The 24,452-nt window shown below is 31.8% G+C and overlaps 1 protein-coding gene across 1 annotated transcript in view; it reads left to right on the top strand.

The window, feature by feature from the left end:
• LOC106126582 (transcription factor hamlet) overlaps positions 1–24,452 on the top strand; it is a 71,003-nt gene that overhangs the window by 22,528 nt on the left and 24,023 nt on the right. Inside the window, exon 2 of the mRNA XM_013324302.1 lies at positions 4,493–4,565. The gene's annotated coding sequence lies outside the window, so the exon portion shown is untranslated. The remainder of the gene's footprint in view (positions 1–4,492; positions 4,566–24,452) is intronic.

Raw genomic sequence — 24,452 nt, forward strand, 5'->3', positions numbered from 1 at the left:
AACCAGTTTTTTCCCACACCAGTTACGTTTATTTCGGTACCTAATTCTCATACATAAATAATCATACACAACACAAATAGCCACGATTTGCTTTGAAATTATTTAAATTCGATCTTGTTATAATTAATATAAATTTTGCATGTGTTATTTTCTAAAGAAGATATTTATCAGCACCATATCATATGTTTTTCTATAGATACATAATTGTTAAAACAGGTACAAAATACCATTAAAAAAAATCTCTAATTCTAGAATTTTCTATCCAATAATCGATAACGGCGACTTAGCTTCTTCATCTCCAAAGGAGTTAAAAAACATTGTATATTATTTTTAGATAATATTATATTTCTCCTAAACTCCGAAACAATTTGAAATTTAAAATCCTTAGTTTTTTGTCTCTCTGCGCAAAGCAAGACAATTTTGACTATTAATAATATAAAAATGTTGAAAAATAAAAAAGGTATTAAGATACTAACAACAACTTAAATCGATTTACCAAATTTAAAAGTTGTTTAAAAATCATGTAGTTTTCAATTAATACTGATTAGTGTTTTCGTGCGATACATCAATCAAACACATGTTTAGTAAAAAGCTGTCAAATACCAAGCTACCTAACTAGTACGGTGAAGTAGGCAAAGGCTCGCGCGTTTACCATGTTTACGCAAATTAATGTATTTATTAGTACTTAGTTAACTGATTTCTTAACTTTAATAAGGGTGACCCGTGAATATGACTAAATTATATTTATACTAGAGCTTCAGTGGCTAAGGGGTACTTGACTTGAAATCTGCAGGTCCTGGGTTCTAATCCCGAATTCCGCTATGTACCAATGCTTTTTACGAATTTCGATTCACGTGTGTACATATAACGACCATCGTTATTCAACCTGCACATATCTGCAAAGAAATATAAAGATGCCAGAACTGAGCCAGCGTGGTTGACTATGACTAGAGGTAGGCTCTGAGACCCTCAGTCGAGGGGATATATAGTGGGCTGATGAGATTATATCAAATAATTTACATCAGCAAATTTATTTAAGAAAGAAGTTTTGAAGCTTTGGTAAAAGTTTGAAGTAGTACAACAAATAATACATCATACGTAGTTATGGCCGGACGGGCGCCGCATTTACGACGAACGAGTCCGAACCAAGGGTCCTTATTCTCAAATTGCAGGCCGTAACATTTTTTATTACATTCGAAAGTGATTTTCGCTTGTTACGTAATGCATGACATTTATGTTGTTGTAAATAGATATTGATATCGAATAAAAAAAAAAGTCTTATAACAATCAAGTAGAGATGAACTTATTTTGTTAAAAAAATTATTACGTATGAAATTTTGCGAACAAAATTCTCTGATGCGATCAAATTATATATTTTTCATTATGTATTATTAATAAAGAACGCAATCGTAAACAAAATAAAGCGCGTTTGGATCGGTATTGGAGGCGGCCAAGACGGCAATGACTTAATTATTGTTATTTCGTCCCGACCACTGTACGGAGCGCTGTAATTGCGCCCCCTATCGTCTATAATCTGACCACTATAATATTATGTTTAAACGAGCCACTCGTTTCCAATGGCCTTGCTTACAATTTTTAATATATTACTTAATTTTGCCAACATGTTTTAATCATGATTTTTACTATATCGATAATTATTATTTGCGCCTACATTCAATATGTAGAGTTGTGTTAAAGTGCTACTATGTATTCTTATGTAAATCAATATCAACCTTAAATAAATAAATCTTACTAATATTATAAATGACAATGTTTGGATAGGTCGATGAATGGATGTATGTTTGTTTGAAGGTATCTCCAGAACGACTCAACAGATCTTGATGAAATTAGACACAGTTGTACAACATACTCTCGAAGAATACATAGACTACTTACTTAAATACTTTTTTTTAAATTATGCGCGGGCGCAATCGCGGGCGACAACTAGTATTCGGATAAAGCAAACCATTACGATTCGCGGGGACGGACCATAGCTAAGAGCAGAGCAGTTTTGCTGTCGCAAATATTGACCTTTACACGATTGACACAAAGTTTAATTTTACTTACTACGTCTTTTTATTCAAGAGCAAACGTTAAAAAAACGAAACTCAAAATTAAACCTTGTTACAATAGTATGAAGTTCATTTTTTTTTTGTTATAAAAATCTGCGCTTTACTTCGTGGACAGACTAAGTCGCCTCGAAACCGATATAAAGTACATATTTGTATGCTTTTCAATTTAAAATTAAGCTCATATTAATTCAATGAAATACTACAAGTCACTAATCTGATCGACTGTGAGTGTTTAATGGAATCGAACTATATTTAGAAGAGCGTAATTATAGCGGCTAGTTATCAGTGAAAGTTTTATCGAGACCGGTTAATGAGACCGCATGCAGAACCAGATTAAATACATAAGTATTTACCTTCTTTAAGCGAATAAATTGTTACAACTTTTTTCGCAAGTACCTTTTAATACAAAGTTAATAAAAAAACATCGAAAACATTGAGATAAGCTTTTTAGACGAATTCAGGGCGAGTTAACCAGACGATGTCAAATGTTGTGCAAATCTGGAATACATTTACAGGAGATTTATCGAGTACCTCTAACTTGGTAATAACTCATATGAGTTTATATCACACTAGGTTACTGTCTAAGCGACTGTCTTAAGTATGCGTCACAGCACTTGAGTAACTTGAATCAATAACATAAGAAACACTTTTGTTAAAGCAATTTTCCTTAAGTTTTTATTGTTAAATTAAAGCTACTAACTGTCTTAAAACATCCTTGTTCCTAATTAGGTTTACTGCTACAATTGTTCATTGGCACTAAGAGATCTAGATAGTTTAAATATGAAAAAGTTACACTAAGGCTTTATGTTATTAAGTTATGATTTATCTTTACTGTGTAGCAGTTAAACTATACATTAACTTAATTCAAAAGCTCCCTCGGAAGCGTTAATGTGGATACTTCGATATCCTTTACAATAGCTATTAATGCTTTATATAGTATCCATTGTCTTAATGCGTAAAACAACCTTAACCTACATCAAGGTGTTACACAATGTCGCATCAATCTTCGACGGCTAACAATCAAGGAGGCTCCCATAGTTTCGTATTGGAATCATCGCCTATTGTCCGCGATACGTAACGCCTGATACACACTGTCATAACGATTGAATAGCGGGAAATCCTACAAATATTTACTTAATATTAAAAGTTGTTTTTGTAGAAAAAAATAATGATTAAATCCGCTATTTATTTTTATATAAGAGGTACATGTTTAAAAAATCAAACTTTTTCATACTATCTCGAGATTCTAAAAAAAAAGTCAATAAGCCGTAATTTTCTCTCATACAACAGAGCGAATAAACAGTACTTGTCATGAAACCCCAAATTCTAATACATTGTCTTAAAAAAATATATTTTGACAATATTGTACAAACATATTGTCAGTACTTACATACACTCGTATAATCTTATATAATACGTTATAATGGATATTTTTTTCAATAACCAGACATCTAATCGAGCCCACAAATTGTCCGGACCTTTGTTTCGGAATCCGAGACAGATGCTCATTCACGTGCCATGAAAATATCAATCTTGTTAAGCAACAGTAGTATCATCATTTGTTATAAAACACAGACATCACAAGGCACCGAACTAATCTGTACACAACGTATATCATATTTTTTGGTCATACATTTACAACTTTATTTTAAGTGGAATTTTTCGAAGGTCGATTTATGCAGTTTTTTTATTTGTTTAATTTACTGTAGTATTTTTTTAATTTATTCAAATGGAACCGGAAAACTCATACATTTATTTAAATAGGTAGAATGCGTCTTTATTTTTGATATTAAAACATTAATAACATGATTACATCTATTAAAACTTGTACTCTTTTTAATTACGGTGTTAAATATCTCGATTAATTATTAAAAAAAAATAAGAAATATTCTTGCTCACTGACTTTCACTAGGTGAATTTAAATACTATTGCAACATAAAATTTACAAGCCCTTGTCAACATTAATCAATGATTCAATAATGAAATCAACAATGCATCTATGAACAGTGACAATAGATCGACAACATTTGGCAACAGTTCAAAGATCACGTAATTAATTTCAATGGTCGATATCTAGAAATGTACCCGCACAACTGTCACGATGCGACTTATTTAAGACGATTGTGTAATTTTATTATTAAATAATTGCCCCTTTGAGTATGCGCAACTATCGAAACATAAAAACATTTGGGGACGTCTGGAGCAACTGATTTTGCAATCTCAGATGAAATTAACATCTCGCAACGTTAACTTATTATTTGTTAACAACCGTTATTACGGCTTTCGTCAATCACACAGTTATAAGTCCAAACAAGTCCATTCATATGGATTTTTTTATATACAGCTTGTGACTTATGCAGTTAAGCTCGTTAAAATGTTTCCGAGACCTGTTTAAAATGTATTCTACTCTTTTGTTGCAGCGTACAAAAACCGCCGCCAAACTGTCTACCGCAAATGAGATTATTCCCAATTACCACGACCAAGCGCTAATAGGTAAGTCATTCGTTCAATTCCACGTTTTGTTAAAACATAAATAAAAAATGTACACGACAAACAGGAATGTCATAAAAAATACATAATAAATTATTTTCTCATTTTATATAAACTAAGCTAATGTATAAAGGGCGATGGATATATCTTATAATGGCTACTAAAGCTTATTATAATAAACGTGGTGGGACGACGGGCTCCTACACGGTTTGACCCCGGGGCTGCGATTAGGCGGCTACTACAGCTAAAGGTATCTTAGTTTAATACTACGTCCTATACTGAGCCATTAAAATACAACTAGTTCACGATTTTCCACACTACAATAATTCGAAATTTAAATTAAATTTAGCAATTGTTTTTACAACTTCTTGTTTTAAAAATTTAAGAAAAATTGATCACTAGCGAAGATGAATGGCAACTAATAAACTTCCTTTTAAATGAAATGAAAAAAAAAAATGCTCTTACAAAGTCAATATTATATGAATAATGAATAAAAATGTATTTTAATTTAAAACTATATCTCAGGTTGGTCATTATAATATTCTTTTTTCTAAATACTACAACTTATGTTTATGGTCTAAGGAAGAACTTGAAATATTTTGCGCTAATTTATAGCGTAGCAAATGACCGTTGCAGTGAAATTTTCCTCCGCCCCACCGACTATTTTCCGCCTTAAATCCATGCAAATTGAAATTATTTATACAGCAATACTTTATATCAATTCTTTTTAAGGTAAGAAGCTTTCCGAAATAGGAAGATGTTGCATACTTTTTAGGAGAACCTGGCTAAATCAAACGTTCTAATTCTCGGAAACGGCACTAAACTTCTGTGAAGTGGCGGGCGTTTTATGTGAAGCGATGACGTACCTACATAATTTCAACCAGCGCTAAATGGCTTGTAGATTAGATCTACTAAAATCAGAAGCAGAGTTGTTAAATAAGAGTATTAGATAAAAAGTTAAACGGTGATTGATATACTTTAATATGAGTTTGATTGCACTTAACTATTACAGAAATTGTTATGCTTTACTGGCTGTCACCCGCGATGACGTCCGCGTGGAATTAAAAAAAAACTTAATTAGTAGCCTGTGTTCTTCCAGACTATGTTTTACATCTATGACAAATTTAAGAAAATCCGTTAAGTCGTTTCAAAGACTCCAACATAGATAGAGAGATAGAGATACAAACGTTCGCATTTATAATATTAGTAATTAGTAGAGTAAGAAGTGAGATCATTTTTAGCGTGTAAACGTGGCAAGTAAAACTTCACGTAAATTCTACTATAGTAATACTGACTTATATTTTCCTCCTCCCTGATATAAAATAAAACTTATACTTATATATTGTGTGTATAAAAATATAATATAACATCGGACAATTTACTAAAACCTCATCACATTAATCTCAAAATAATACATATGTATGTGAACACGCGTCATGTAATCAACCATAGTCACGCGAACTGTGAGTCAAATTACGAAGGTAATACCATCTGGGTACAAAGAGATACTCCATATTTACGACATTGGAAATAATCGTTAAAAAAATGTTTATAACATAATAAAAACTTTTTAAAATTATGAAATAACTGAATACTGTTATAATAAACGGATATTAGTATCTGTTTCGTTTTTATTTATTTGCAGCAATTAACTCGTGTTATTTACGTTAACAACAATCCTTTTTACTGCCACTGCGACATCGGTTTATACACGTAATTCACAATATTATAGATTTCACAAAGGTATGAATTAAATTTTACTGTGCCCTAAAATTTTTTATTAACTCTTTCTCAATGTATCGCAATACCAATGTTACGATTCACACGAACAATAAAAACGAAGATCCTTCTTTAATTAATATGTCATATTTATATTTTTACGATTTGTACTTTCTCGCGTATTATTTAAAAAAAAATCCTGCCAAAATAACAATCTTATTGTAAGTGGTTTTGTATAGCAAGATGTAAAATTTATAAACTCTAAATTAAATTAAAATATTAATTACATTGAATACCAATATAAGATTTGTGTACATTTAATGCTTTTAAATCGATGAATGAAAAAACTACATAGATTAAGAGGTCATATATAGACAAATTCTCTTGAACAATTCCAAATAACTAAAACATAAGTAAAAATATCATTGATGCTGTTGTTCACTGGAAATATAGGCACATATATAAAACAAAAGAGTTGGGTACTTGAAATTAATTTTTAAAAATAAAAAAATTATTTTTATTATTAAAAAAATCTAAATAAAGTAAAAATACAATTACATCATATCTTTTAAACCAATAATAAGCGCTCATTAAATTTTCATAATTCAATTTTTAATCAGCTTCATTGAAAATCACTGCATCAAGGTTAACGAAAAAATGCTGCACGATGGCTGTAATCATCTTTATACCTATAATTTTGGTATCGACGTAGTATACTTTATATCTGACGACCGACAATCATTTGTTTATTTGACTCAATTATTACATTATTTTAACAATACTTCGCTGTCCATTATTATCGAAACCTTTAATAAACATCATTGAACTCTGACCTTTTTTTAAGTTGTATAAACTTTATTAAAAAACACTTTTAGAATTACGATTTTGTCTTTTATTGGACGAAATTGTGAAAAAAAATTTAATAACTATTACTTATAAGTCTTCCAATAATTGATAGCTTGCATCGCTGCAGGGGCACTGCTATGTCCCTATATTGTCTTCAAATTTCTTTCATTTTTATGATACGACTGTCGCTTGCGATTCCGTCAGTAGCCTATATGTCCTCCCAGACTATGTTTTACATCTATGCCAAATATCAGCGAAATCCATACAGCCTTTTAGAAGATACCTTCTAACAATCATCCATCCATCTAAACATTCGCATTTATAATATTGTAAGTAAGATTGAAAATGAAACCTTTACATTTAGAAATAAGTACCTATCCATCTACGTATCAAGTGGTTTCAAAGTTACGTTAAACACTTAAGTTAGTATTACCTTAATCGTGTAACTTAGATTTAATGTATTATTTTCTGATGCTACATAATGTTACCTCGTGGTTTGCATTGAACGATTGACAGTGAAATCGTTGGAGGTTTCACTTTGAACGGTCGTCTCAATGAAACGTTTTACAATAAACTATAATTTACTTCTATCAACACTTCTCTTTTTGATAAGCTTATTTCTTTTATTGATAAATTAATAGATTAGTGAAATAAAGAATAGTTGTTTTTTGTAACAATCAACGGCTAAGATAAAATCTTTTTAAAATAAAGATTGATACTGTAGCGTAGACTGATACGGTAGCTAAATTCTCTTATTATCAGGTAATAGCCAAAGAGATCAGTAATTAATATAATTTTTTTCACGATATAAAGACATATATATAAAGACATCGTTAAAGCGATTCTTTTTTTTAATTCCGCGCGGACGGAGTCACGGACGACAGCTAATAGTGCTATAAAAAGCTTAAACGTGATAATTTTATAATGCAACAAATATAGTTCTAGATAAATTTCCCTTTTAACTGTTGATAAAGGCGTAAAGTATCTGAAGCGCAGAAAGCACGAGCCGTGTTATCAGGCAGAATAGTGAATCACTAGCCTACTTTCTTAGCGTTGCGGCCCGATGTCGATATATCGAAAGCAACGGATCTAAGGTATTTGCGGTTTCCTACAATTGAATACCGCGCGGTTTGCCACGGCTCCTACCATACCATCCGTTCTTTTCAATTTCTCTATTAAAATGTTAAGAAAATAGCTATGGTATTTTATACATAGTATAAAAATGTAAGTTATTTAAAAGTCTTACCGTGGGTTTCTGAAGTCAAATTCCCCGTTTTAAATCATATGATCTGTGTCTTATCTATAAGTATTACAGAGATGACGATATATTTAGCACAGAAATTTTGATGTCAGAAACTAAGTGTTGTCGAATTATTACTATGGTAACAAGTCAAGTGAGATTCGAGTGAGTAGTTGATTCTTAGTAGCGCCATCCTTGATCTCGGGCAAACCGCATATCATATATGTGTACTTTCATCATACTATTAGCGAATACCTCAATGCTCGTGTAATTTCATACTCTTACATTACAAAGATCCATTTGTTATGAAAATGTTGGGAATTTAAATTTGATTGTCATTATTAAATTTGGAATACAATATTTCAAGTTGAGAGATGTCATCATAATTGTTATGAACCGTTATATAGTCACAAACATAGTATATCACTCAATTTGCACTTTTTCCAAATATATATTAATACTAGCTGTCACCCGCGACTCCGTCCGCGCGGAATAAAAAAAAACTTAATTAGTAGCCTATGTAGATCACATATCATGAGACTATGTTCTGCATTCATACCAAATTTCCGCTAGATCCATGCAGCCGTTCTGGTGATGACCTTCTACCAAACATCCATCCGTCTATACAAACATTCTTATTTATAATATTAATAAGTTGTTCATATATGTAGGTAATTCTACTTCAATTAATTTACCTACTTAGATGATGTGAATTCCCAAAGAAATACTTTACTAAATTTATTAATATCAAATAAACATTACATAACAAAAATGAACAGTCCTTGTTAAGACGCATAAACCATCGGAGCTAATTTGATTGCATAAAGCAAGCAAAAAACATACATTTTTTATTTATTGCTCATAGATTCATGATTGGATTCATAAACACCTCATAAAACGGCGTAAAGGCGGTATAAAATGTAGGCTAAAGATTTAGAAACGAGTCATAAAATCTCTACATATATAGCCGAGCGTCTTGATTAGGATATTTTCAATAAAACTGGCAATGATACAGTTAAAAGTGGCTACCGCGTTATTAAACAAGTTTATAACGCTCTCAGCGCGCGCCGATCGCGGTGTCGTTACGTTAACTAACTTATGATCCGCTTTTATCTATCTTATGTGAAATACCGCTTATTTATTTACACTTTTAATATGTAAATAATTTGCATTACGTTATTGTACTGATATACATATGTACTTAATTATGAAACGAGAAATAAGCAACTTGACGCATACTTTTATTCTAAAGCCACAGTATGTACTTTTTTATACGAAAGACAACAAAAATTGTAGAGGGCCTTTTCCTTTCTATAGTATACTAATACAGGATGATGATGACAATTTTTTTATATCATAAGGTGGCAAACTAGCGAGCGGCCACCTAAAATCGTTAAAATAGCAAAGTGAAAGAAAATATTTTCCCTTTCCATGCATCCTCTCATCTTATAAGAAAAACGGTAGGAAGGTAAAGAGGACTAAATTAGGCCTCCGGGACGCACACTCATCAGACGAAACGCTGAATTGCTTCCACTTCACGCCTGTCTTCTGCGTGATCGTGGTATTTCACTGGGCGAGCCGGGTCAATTTGTGCGAAGATGTTAAATCGGGCTCTACCACAGTTACAGTGCTGATATTGAACATTGTAAACAATTATAATAATTTATCTAAGTAACGCAGGAGAAGAACGACTTGTATATAAAACAGAGTATTGTTTGAATACATTTAGATTACATTCATAAAATATATGTTGATGTACATTTTCTAAAATTTCACTTTGCAGGTAAAGTTATTGGCTTTGAATATAGGCTCGGCCTTCCTCGAAAGGCTTATTTACTGCAGCTAGTCAACATAATGTCTATATTATAATTGCGATGCTGTCCAATGATAATAGCACTCGAATATACCAAGAATCTCATTATTGAAACTATGTTTTGTTTATTTTAGTTATTCTTCCTCTATTTATGATAAAGAAAGGAACAATTTTAGTTCATTTTTGGAGATAAATTTGCCTGAAAACTTAACAAAGTAATTGTAACATTCGTATTATTCTAATCATTATCATCAGCTCGCTATACATCCCCACCGAGGGGCTCGGAGCCTACCCTAAGTTAAAGGTGACTAGGTTATAGTCAACCACGCTGGCTAATTTATTATATATTATAAGGCCTTTTTTTATATACTATAAGGAGGCAAACGAGCGAGCGGCCACCTGAAATCGCTGAAATAGCGAAGTGACCGTTGCCCATAGACATACGCAATTGCATATGCGTTGCGTACCTTTAATCGACGGAGGAGAGGATGCACAGAAAGAAAATATCTTACCTTCCATGCATCCTTTCATCCGGAAATCCACTTCCACTTCCCATCCTTTCCTTAAGAAAAAGGGTGGGAAGTGAAAGGGGACTAAATTAGGACTCCGGGATCTCTAATACTAAAACAGATTTTACAGTGTATAGGTTTACGATGTTATTAACTTACATCATTACCATCATCTGATACAGCCGCGTAGCCTCCTGGACTCAGTCATATTAACTAACATAGCTTCATTTAGTTATTCATCTTGAAATAAATGACATTCTCTGCCGGATGTCGTATCTTTCTGTATCACTACAAACATAGATTTAATTATTCATAAGTACAGGTAAGATACGAGACAGCTTAACTTATTACGTACAGTTGAGGACGTTTATTCCATACCCATTTTGGAAAAATTGACATAAGCATTCACAACGCTATTAGGTCGAATATTTTCAAGTCAAAAGAAAATATGTACATGTGTGCTACATTATAGCGATTATGGTGATTGTTGTACGTCATTCGATTCTAAGTGGGCATGAAATTTGATTCTTTGACTATGTATTTCGCGAGACTATCCATCTTAAATCATAGATTTCTAAAGGAGAATTTATTGAATTGATCCGTTATTTAGTGCATCTCAAGAGTTGTTTTGAAATTTCTCTGTTATTATCTTACGAATAGTTAACAAGTAGATTATAAAGCAAGAGTTAGTCAATTCTGTGAGATATTTATGATCTGAAAGTGCTTTTATGCGATAATATAAACTCAGCGGATGCTTTTTCAATTATATAAAGGAAATATAACTGTTTGCAGTTAAATAACAAATAATACTGCCGCAATATAACAAATGCGTAATACAAATACATATAAATAATACCTTTATGGTTTTCACAAAACGATTTTTTCTTTTACAAAACACAATAGAGAACATTGGAAAGAAATCACATATTTAATTACCTAACTTTTTACGTATGTTAATTCAGGAACTTTTTGTAGACTAATACAAATAGGATTTGATGCTTGCAACATTAGATATGTAAAATTATTTATTAAATCATTATTATATTCATAATATATTTTATTGGCAAAATTATCATACACATTAAATTAACAACCTATACTACTATACTAAGATCTAATATTATCAAAATTAATGAACCCACAATACTAAAGAAATGCTACTAAAATTGCGATGCTACGAATCACGGAGCACTCACGCGTAAAGTGCTTACAAAAAGCGCTATCAATTTTTGTTTTTATTGATTTGATTCACTAAAATAGAGCAACACTTTTACTTCCATTTACGCGAAAGCCGAAGAAATGTCTCCTCAGATACGGCGCCTTTAAGCTCTTAAAGTGATTGGCGGCGATTCCAAACGCGTTTACTTTCATCAATTTAATGTAAATTGTATCAATTCGCATCTGTTCTTACGTAAGTTGGTATTTTTCTTAAGCCTTTTATCATCAGCAATCAACTCTTACTTAAAGCTTTGCAAGTTTCATATAAAATGTCCAATTAAGTATACCGACAAATCGTTTTTTCGTCTGAATTTTTTAATTTTTTTATGTGTCTCAAAAGAAAATAATAAAAATTAATGTATTTTTTATGAACTTTTTCGTTTTCTTAAAAAGTCACCGAATAAACTTTGTTCTTATTATAAATAAAAAACCTTTCGTATTTTTTAAAATAAAGCAACGACAAAATAATAAGAATCAAATATAAAGTACAGTCTTATGAAGCACAAAAAAATTATAATATTATAACCTAATTCATTCAAAAGTTACATCATCGTTAAAATTAGAACATTTTCAGACAACTTGTTATAAATTAACAATCATCAACGTTGCCTCAATACAATAAAAAACCATAAAACATTACGTATATGAAAAATCAATCAAATAAAAAACTGTGTCACTGAGTAACAAAAAAGAAATAACTAAAACATAATACGATAGAATGTTAGTGGTTTAATGGCGGCGCGTGCTTACTCAGTGTGTTAGAACACTTATAACGGGCCGAGTGTGCCGTGAGCCGCACCGCACCACGCCGCCGCCGCCCGGCGCACGGCACGCGCTCCTCAGAGCATCAATTACCGGGTCGTGATCGCTTCTGCACTACTACTACCAATATAAATAAAACTCGCCACCACACGCTACCATTCCGACAACTAGTCGCAACTCACGCCAAACTAAAATATATCAAAGGTCAAAAGTTCGAATTCGTCTCTACTTCAGAGTATTCCTGATGGATTCCCGCCATTAGGCGCACACGTTTGCACTGCAACTTACCTCTAATCTAATGCTTTTAGCGCCCGCGAAACGGTCCGCTCTTTTCATCCAATTACAAAGTAAAAGAGCAAACGGACGGTTGTATTTACGAAATGGGGTGGCCGTGCGATGGATAGTCGTGACTGCGCGGCATACAGCGGCACGCGACCGCGGACAAAGAAAAGAAGGCTCCAGCGAAGCGCGTTGCCGGCGTTATTATTCTATTTTTATAACGTCAGCTTGTCCTATTTTCGCTTTCCTAACAATGGCCTCGGTCACGCATAGTATTGATAAAAGAACCGATCGATTCGCTTTCGCGTCGTCGGCGTCTCGACAATGACGACACTTTTAGTCCTTGCGATCGCACCAGACACCGGAAAATTATATCACAATACAGTTATTAATTATTGCTTTTAAATTGATTAACACAAACTTTCACTATTGCATTGGAGTGATAAATGAAAATTATTTCACATAGTTTGTTCCTGGACCAACCTCTGTTTTAAATATTGTCATGTTTATATTTTAAGTAAGAAAAAAGCTCATAACTTAATTTTAACTTAATATAGTTTATTCTATAACAGTAACGATGGACTTTTCTATTTATACAAATAATATCTTCTTTTATAAATAATATTTGTATAAAAAACAAATCTTCGATTTAAATATTATATTAAGTTATAAATATTATACACGATAAAAAAGCGATATAATATTGCAGTGATACATTTAGAGGATCGGTTTCATAAAGCCGAAACCATTACGATAACACACTTCGATAATTTTGAAAGCAGTTATGTTGTAATAATTATTATTAAAAAACAGTTATAAAAACAATAACATATTTAAATCCCTTTACTTGAAAAAACATCCTTTTACTTTAAGGTAAGATTAATTTTATATATATAATATTATCATCCAATTTAATAAAAAGTCAAGAAAATTTAATTTCTAAAATGACATGGCATTTCCAAGCGCTATATCATTTCACAATTTTTTCCAACGCAATTTAAAAAAACAAATTCCCAAACCTATACAAAAATATTAATAATAATTTAATTATAATAATCACTTGTAAAAATCAAAGATAGATAATCAATGGGCAATGAAGAATTCAAAATAACAATACATCATTTTATGTTACTTTGATCTACGGCTCATTTTTATCTCTAAAACAAAAACTTATTTAATTGGTTATCGAGTTAACCTTCATTACTAACAGTCGGTAAAGGTAGTCTTTAAACAATTGAACATCGCGCAGCCTCGAGCTCCGTGTTGCGTTATCGCGGTCGCACTTGGAACAAACAAAATCAATTAGGATTAAGAAATTAAACGTTCGCTCAAAGAAGCCGCAACCACTTCCGATATCGACCGAATAAGGTCATTGACGCTCCCTATATCTGATTTCGCATAAAACGTTTCGCTTCGAGCGACTGTTCTCTTTTACGATTTCATCTTCAGTCATCGTTGTAAATTATAGCTATAAAAGTTACAATTTGTTGTAAGTCTCGTTTAACATAACTAGATATATTATTTTTACTGATATAAAAACTGGATGTTGAATTTCATTAAAACTTAATTAAGTAATAATCTCATATCGTAAGTGTGAGATTATATGAGAGTATTGATAATTTAAAAATATAACGAGATTGGTAAATGAACTGTTATTTTTGGTGAGACTCGTATGTAGTAATAATATTTTTACTGTCGAATGGACGGCGAAACAGTTAACACGAGTGACATTTTTGAACGTGATATAAACGCGCTGGACAATGATGACTTTAATCTGACGCTTCTTAGAAGCATTCGCGTGAGAAAGACCGGAGTTCAACCTTTGACTCGGCCTCACAACATAGCCACTTCAAAACGTTCTAGACTAATTAAAGTGACACTTCATTTTTGTACCCGACGTTCAAGTTACGTACAAAGTATGTGCAGTTACGTCCGCATTTCATTATCAACAATGTACGCTTTCGACCCAGTTATAGCAGGTCAAGCAATAACTCCGTTTTTCATAATTTTCGGACGAGTATAACTGCAACAGTTTTTGCCAAGCTAAGCCATGAAGACATACAAAGATCACGGAAACGTACAGTGGTGATATAATAAAACAAAAGCAAAAAATGAAATCGTCATAATATTTGACGAAAAATAATTTATTTTAAGCAATAAAACATTTAATAGTAAAATAAATTGCGTTGCAAGTATTGTAAATATAACGAACGACATTTTCAGGAGTGTCGTTGATGTCTAATATATTGAAACTGCAGCACTAGCTCAAATGGTTGGTAACAGACGACGAACAAGTGAAAATTAACATTTTTACTTTTGCTTTGCATTGTATGTTAGCAAATTAATGTAAACAACACATATGAAGCAAAATTGAATAATTGATACAAATTACTCTTATGATTTATTTTATTACCATTAATACGGTTATTTAACAAAGAACCGTTTCCATATTATTTGCAGATACAATGTAAACTGGATTCTTGACCTGCCTTTAAACACGCCGCAGACTGACATTAAGATATTTCAAAGCGATTTGCGTATCATTACAGGTCAGTCTAAACATATCACGACGTAAATAGGAATACGATTGAACGTAGAATTATCAAAAGAGGGTAGTCGGTCCGATCACTGCAAACTAGTCAGATTTTCCTTGTAGATCTAGTTTTCTTTCAGAGTGGTCGCATCACTCAACAGTTACTATCGTTTTCTTTTGGACAGCCGGGAATGATTCTTATCAAATTACTAGGTCTTGTTGGATAGTGAAAATTTTCCCACATTTTCTCGTGGGGCATCGACGCTCTGATGATAGGAATCAGGGTGAAATTGCTGGCTATTGCGCCCGCGCCGCCGGAGGCTCTTAATGGGCGGTTGTTTGTAAGTTTTCACTGAACGTTTGATACGCACCTGGAGCTACGGGTTTTATAATAAGACAGAGATGATATGTTTTCTATATCGATCATGTGATTAAACGTGACAGTGAAAACTGTTAACGCAATTATATTTTTATCACAGTTTCTTATTAACTAAAAGAAATTCTTTTAACGACGACTATTATAAGTCTCTAAACTTGGCTGAAATAGTACCTACAGTATGTTCTGCATTTCATTTTCTACTTTAAAAAATTGTTAATTTAATGAATAAATTAAATATTTCAACAACCTTTAACATCCTGATTAATGTTGTACTTTAAATGCATTATGGTGTGACTAAAAGCGTGCATTTATCAGCACAAAAACTGGCTTCAACGCCGCTACGTATCAACCATAAACCGAATTGCCTATGGGCGTGGACTGTGAGATAGTATTTGCACAAAGCGAAGCCGCGAAGCGCCTTTAGCAATTGGACGTCATTTCACGGTTCAACATTAGTTTCTCGACTCTTTGGCCCGACAGTATTTCACAACATAAAAACAAAACATTTCATATTTTACTGAGTATTTAAGTCTATTTCAAAGTTACAAATACTAACTTCAATAACTAAAACGATTAGTTTTTGAAGTATTTTTTAAAAATATAATTCTTGACTCCGCAACAAATTACCCCTACCCCTTCTAGGTAACTAATAAACGTAAAATCGTTATAAAATATGTTTTAAAAATATGTTTCTTCATTATTTAAAACTTGAAGCTTTTTGACCATTAGAATTATATTTATTACAGTCAATCGCTTAATATTTAAATTATATTAATAGTTATTTATTGATTAACAACGATTGTATAAGAAAACACAAGCAACACAGACGAAAATTATGGTGCCTTCATCGTAATATACAAAATAATTATAGCCCAAGTTGACGTATTTATCGCTGAGTAGACACTTATTCATAAATATTTGAGTACATTTCTTAACGTATAAATATTACCGTAGTGTAGTTTAAACACCACTAAATATAGCAAAGCGATTCTAACAGTCAATCTTAAATTGCTGTCAAATAGTTTACAGTCTTGAAATTCGATATGAGCTGTATACAGGAAATACTGCGCCACAAACGTGTATTCAATTATACAAACTGCGTATTTACAAATATTTTATACCAACTAATATTTTACATGCGCTATTTTAAATCTAAATGTAATATGGAATAAATTAAGCAGATGTAATTGGCGGTTAGATCTTTAAACATTGCTTTTAATATATTGAAATTAAACTAAATTTACTTTATATGACTTTTGTTTTACGTACGTATGTGTAGCTACGAGAAATGTTTGTAAAAAAACCTATTTTAATTTTAAAAAAAAATATGTATAGGAAAATTTAAGCAAAGGGAAATATCATTTTCATTATTAATCGTCGTCTTAAAGTATAGAAATATCAAAGTACAACATAACACTTTAAAGTTGTGCATTAAAGCAACGCGTGGGCAGATCCGTCCACATTTCTATGATGAATCGGTCTCCGGCGCCGCGCCTGAACTGGGTATGTTACGAAAATTCACCTCAATTTACATATTGATACAATCCCGACATACACCACACTCAACTATCGATATCCCAGCATTGTTTTATTGTTGCTAGAATAATTTATTGCCTTGTGAATAAATCCTGTTGTATTCAAAAACATTTGCACAGAGAATTGCATATACAAAATAATATAATAACAATTTATGAAATTATATATTCGTATGTATTAAAAAACTGTAATATGTTACTATTAATTTTAAAACGTGATTAAATATAACTTTAAACCTCCAACCGACATTACTCGATTGAATATATATTAAACTCATTAGCACCTTATCCAATCGTTTAATCATCATTTAACTTCAGGTGTCTTGACCTTGCCTTCAAGCACAATTGGATTAACGCATATTTTCTCATCTATCGTTAATCAAAACAATTCATAAACAAACATTAAGTACACGTAACGTTAAGATATAAAACAAAAGAATAACGATCATGACCTCATACGAAATATAATCTAAGACAATGCGTCCAGACGGTCAAATTGTTACCCTCTATTGTGCAATATTAGAGGCATTAGAATGTCATGTGGTGAGGAATGGCCCACTGAGTGATTGATGATTGTATGACGCGTGGGCGGATCAGGCGCGTTCGCTGAAAACACTCGCTAAATTACACGGCCGTGTCAATTGTGATTGGATAATTTTAGCTCAGTCAGATGTGAGCCGCGGATCATCTGTTATCACTGTTACGTTATTAAGTCTTATGTTATCATTAACTCGAAATAATATAAGGGAGATTAGAATTGTTTAAATTGTTTGTTCTTTGCAATCTACATTTTCATCAAAAAAAGTACTAAATGATATTTTTCTTTTTTTTCTCAACATACCTAACTAAACTTTGACATGTTCGCCGTATCCACTAAGTACGTACTCAAAACAGGGGAGGTGTTAAACTCCCAATATGACATTTTTCCAAGCTGAGTTTAAAAAATTAAGAAAATTGTATTTAACAAATATCGATTACGTGCAAATATTAAAATAGCGTAAGAAGTATTATATAAGTAGTTATAGAGTAACGTGCACTGTTTCAAATATAATAGCGCATCGGCGCACGCGCACCGCACGCGCCGCTAATGATCTGACGGTCCATTCTGCTATTTGAATATTCATATAATTTAAATTTATGCCATTTAAATTTACTAATTAGATTCCCATTTTTACTTTATTTTCCTTAAGACAGCAAATATGTTTTAGAAACACTAAATGATTTATTTAATATGTATGTTATTTACCAACATTAACTAGTATTTGGCACTTTTTCATAAATAAAGCTATAAGTTCTAAAGAAGTTTAATTATTAATATTGTATTTGAGTGCGCTTGCAGAATAACCTGTTTATCTTTAATGACTTTTAACGTAACACGCTTATTCATCTGTCATTCAATTCATTTGTTATCTATTCACGAACATCTGTTAAAGTTATTTTTATTAAGATGTGAATATTCATATTACGATCGTTTTAAGAAATAAAAATCAAAATAATATCTCAATTGTTAATCTACATTGATATAATACTATTATTTAAATTACATTGATTGTATATTAAGCAAATGAATACATTCTACGATGTATAAATTTAAATATATGTTTCAATACGTCTGATTAATACGCAAGGGTGTAAATCAAATAAAAACGTGTACAATTAAAAGAATAAATTGAAAAAATAGCGCAACGACTGATTTGCGGAGATATAGATTTCAATCTTGAGTTGATTGCAAGCCGAAACGAACTAATAAATTTAACTAATGTATACTGAAGAAGCCGAGTAATTAAGAATTTAGCTTGGAGGCATCCGCTTGAGCTGACGGTCGGTGAAGTGATATATGAGGTAATGTGTAATTTAGCTATTAAGTTTGCTTACGGCTTTCGAATGTTTGTGTAATGAATTTAATATGTAAAACATTAGAACCGATGTCAGTCAGCTTTACACGTACAACATTCGAGTAAAGTCGCGAATACTGGAAAGACTTATTAAATTATCGTAATACTAGCAGCAGTCGCCCGCGACTCCGACCGGCATTAAAAAGAACAAAATAAGTAGCCTATGTTTTCTTCTAAACTATGTTCTATATGTATGCCAAATATCATGGACAACTGTTCAGCCGTTCTGGAGACACCTTCAAACAAGCATCCAAACATTCCCATTTATAATATTAGTAAGATTTTATAGTAATTGAATTAATTAACGGAAGGTGACATGCTGTCTGCGTATCAAAGAATGAAAAAAATAATTGAATTAAAGTAATAAAAACAACGCTGACAATTCAACAATTGTTTAGTGTAGTGTAATTACATTATTTGCAATTACAAAAATTTATGTTAAAAGAAAAAATGCCAGATAACTTATAGAAATTGCTATTGATACGTATCAGACAAGGCCCGTAAGATCGCGCACGATCATAGCTAACAGTACCGGCACGCAATGAAATGCAAGACGATAATAAAATGAGCGTTCCGGTGGACACTAAGACGTTTACCGCATTGATGTAGTGCCGCATCAGTTTCAGCTTAGACCGCAACCAAGATTTACTGGTCTGTAAGCTAGGCGGCCCGATTTGAACGCACTTTAGAGTGAAGCGACGCGCGCGATAGACGATAAGCGTCCACATGTTGAATTGTAATGACTTTAAGATAAGATAACACGATAGCTTTACTGGATTTATATTTATCTCATTTTTAGTACATAGAGTATTATTGTAATACCAAGTAAAGTAGACGATCAAGATTTTGATCAAAATCACTTACTAATATAACTGCGAATGTTGGATGGATAAAAGATGGATGGATGTATGGATATTTGTTTGAAACTATTCCCGGAACGGCTCCACGGATCTTGATGAAATATGATACAGATGTAGAACATATTCTGCAAGAACACATAGGTATAATGTTTTTTGAATTGCGTGCAGACGGAGTCGCGGGCGTCAATACGTCATATGTTGACATTCAATTACCGCGCGTTCAATTAGAATTTCTTTTACAATCGGAAGCAATGCCTATTGCTAAAATTTATTTTTTAACTTAAAAACACTACTTAAATTAATTATTTTTTTAATGTTACATTATTTTATAAGAAATTTTTAATACTAATATTTGCTATAATGTAACACATTGTTTATATTCTACTGTTTTTATAAATTGTTTACTTTAATGTTGACTGGAACCATAAGGAAGCATTAAAGGAAAATTATTACGAACATTAGTCTTGTTCATTTTAACACATTATTGTCAACATATATATAAACTTTATGTAAATATGAGATAAAATTAAAAAGAAAAAATAAACTATTTTTTAAAACTATTGTTGATCTTTGATAAGTATTTGAATAAAGATACATTGAATTTTAAAGACTGAGATTTAAATAAATAGTACAAAGTTTGTAAAATCGCTTACTCTTATAATATGGACCAATAAAATTTACTATGACGAGTGTAAAGAGACTGTATTATTTCACTGATTGTGATGTATGACATTGCTGGGCTCAGTAATGTCTGAGCGCAGTGATTTGAGGGCGTTGGATAACATTTTAAGTACAGTGTAAATACTGTTAAAGTAGGTTAAATTAAATTCAAAGAGTTAGGCGATATATCTTTACTTTTGACGACTATATTTAAATCGCAGACCAAAGATTTTTTTAAATTAATACAGCCCAAAAAAAGACTCGACACGCAGTCTTACCCTATTACAAAAACTTATGAAATCTTATGTAAAACCAAGGCATTTTAGTTAGAGTCCGTTATAAAGAATGAAAAATTACACGGAACCAACATTTTGAAAGCTTATATTATAGTTTTCTATAACTAAACCTAAGCAATGAACTCTAAAATAAAGTATTTTTAAACGCTAAAAACCTTTAGCTTCTGGCGATCAAAAAGGGTTGATGTCGTTGTTGCTTATTCCTATATTTAGTTGTTACTTGTGAATAAATGTATGCAATAGACAGTTTATCGTGTAAGCCGTGTAACAAAATACTTATTACGTAGCAGGACAGATCGGTATCGATTTGGAACAGTTTCGCGCGGCCGCTCGTGCCGAGCCTTTCATCTCGGTGGGCGGCGGCGGCGGCCTCTCGCAAAGGTCATTATTGGCAAATTAAAGCGGTCAACAAACAACTAAATACCAGGAACAATTACCTACATTCTATTTGTATTCTGTAAATTATGTTTACACTGTTCAATAACTTTCAATATAAGTTGTACTATATTTCACATTAAAGTGAATTTTGTTAAAAGAAATAAGAAGATTGAAAAATTTCGTATGAATCCTGAATAAAGTATGTTTTTGTAAAATGACTCACGCCTAGATAATAAAAGTACGCGTGAATATGTAATTGCTTATTAAAATTAAAATATTTTTATAGTTCAGGTTAGCATTTATGGCAAGTTGTTGATTTATTACAAAATATTTCTGATCTATTTTAAATGCAACTTAAAGACAGCGTAATAAATCATATGTATGAAAAAAGAGGCGTCATATTGTGCTTCCTTGACATTATCATATGGCATATGGCCGTGAGCGATACCGACAGGACAAGTGTCTTCAATCTGTGGCTATTATAACCACATTTATGTATATATCTTTGTACATACCACAGATAAAATATAATCTTATCGTAAGTAAATATAAAAAATTGATCAGCAATCCCCATCCCCAAAGGTAATTAATTTGTAAGCTCATGTAAGACAAAAGTGTGGAAATTATGACTACTAAAAAATTCAATGAGGATTTCTATTATGTGTTTTACATTTTTAAAACCACAATAACTAGCAAAAGATTGATTTCAAATGGTTGAAACATTTATAAAGATAACCGCAGAATTGAAAATTGTACCTAACGATACATTTTTAGATTTATACGCCTTGTTATGTCATACCTGAATATTCGAATATTACAATCACCTTTGACAACCGGAAACAAAGATTTTCATTAACCGTGGGTTTCTGAGACCAAAATCTCTCTTGAAAAATAATGTTATCTCTGTTTTGTCAAAGATAATGAAAGGTTTTAGTCTCAAAAACCAACGGTAAATTACATTATTCATGAAAATAAACTGTAAAATATTATTCTTTATTATTTTTCATCTTACGATACATCAACTAGACAGAACTTTTCTCGTGTCGAACGAATGATTTATGTAGGTACACATTGAATACGATGACTTCATTGAGTAGCTTCAGGCCGAACGTGAGTGGGCGTGTCCACGATGACCCCAAAATATAATCAAAGAAGACTTCCCGATGAAGTAATAAATCAAATTCTTTGCGCATAAAACCTCTTAATACCGTCCCTTTGCATCCGCCCTGGGTACATTTATCATTCCGATCAACACACACGGCACGGTGTCGAGGAAAGCATTCGTATTTTATCGACAAATGAGAAATTGAGAAATAATAAGTAGCATATTTTATTTCGATGCATTTAAATATTTCCTTGTTAATCTGAAATTGCTACAGTGCAAAGGGATTTTAATGAGTACGACGGTATGGAGTTCTCTTCTGAAACTGATATGCACTTGTAAATGTGATATTTATTAAAAACTTGAACGTTTAAATATGGTATAGTATGGTAACGTGTATGACCTTTCATAAATGTTTACTTTTTAAAGCAAGATCCGTAATCAGGTTGAGCCGGCCCAACTTTCTATTGAACCGTGCTCGACTTTAATTATTAACTTTATCGTAGCCCAGTTATAATTATAATTTATCACATTTTATTAACAATGAATTGGTAACAAGACAACGCATAGATTTTTGCATTAGTTTGAATTAAACATTTTGTCAGAATATCTTACTAATATTATAAATGCGAAATTATAGATGGATGGATGTTTGTTACAAGGTATCTACGGTACGGCTCAACGGATCTTAATGAAATTTTGAACAGACGTCAAACATAGTCTGGAAGAACACATAGGCTACTAATATTTTTTTAATTCTACGCGGATGGAGTCGCGTTCGATATCCAGTTGACTATAAATGAAAAACTAAAACACTGTAATCATCTTTAAAACAAGAGTGGACAATACTATATATGAAGCAAATGCAGCTTTTAAAACAATGGCATAGACTTTCCGAATATATTAACTATGATTAAAACTTTAGAATGTAATTAAAAGGTGTTTTGTGATTACAATAGTGCATTTAAGTACATTAATGTAAGCATTACTCTCTGCTTATAGCATGATCGCGTCTACGTCCACTTCATTAGCACGCCGGCTCGTTAATTCGCGTGCGGCTGTACACTATAAACATCGCATTGCCTCGGAACGAAGCATATCGAATTACAACTAATGCTCGCAACGAACGAGTAAAACCCCATGTCTCCTAGCTAACTGTAACGGTGGTCTGTACTTTAAAATTATACTTAAGTTACAAAATGGAAATGATGCTAATGAGATGAAAAAAATATATGTTATTTTTTATTTTATTAATTCAACTATTATAGACATCTGAAGTTCGGACCTTTGTTTCTAGGGTCTTATCAAGATAATATTTATTATATAAAAACATAGTTTATTATATGTCAATCAAGTACAATTGTGTAGGTTTATAAGTGCATATACAGGTGTTATATAACCAGATCAGATACTTGCATTAATCAGTCCTTCAACAACTTGAATAATAAATATTAATGAAATTGATAATAAATGCAATACGTATTATAAGATAAAAATCAATATACATAATATACAAATATATACATATTTTTAACACACAAATTTGTCACATTGATGCCAATTAAAATATATTATTATTTCAATTTTAAATAATTTATGTTAAATAAAACAATATATCAATCTCATAAATGTTAAATATACTAATCCAACATAAATTAATGACAACGATATCATTAACAAAAAAAATTTCATCATTAAAATTCAAAACTATAAACAAATGAGCATCGGTTTCCAGTAATAAATTAAACGTTACTATAACAACATTAAAATAACGATCTCATTTCTATTCATAAATGATAAACAATGAGGTTTTAAACGATTCGCTACCATTTCATGTGTCATCTCACACAGTAATCTAGTGATTTA

The sequence above is a fragment of the Papilio xuthus genome, unplaced genomic scaffold, assembly GCF_000836235.2.
Source record: "Papilio xuthus unplaced genomic scaffold, Pxut_1.1 DF824992.1, whole genome shotgun sequence".
NCBI classification, from domain to species: Eukaryota; Metazoa; Arthropoda; class Insecta; order Lepidoptera; family Papilionidae; genus Papilio; species Papilio xuthus.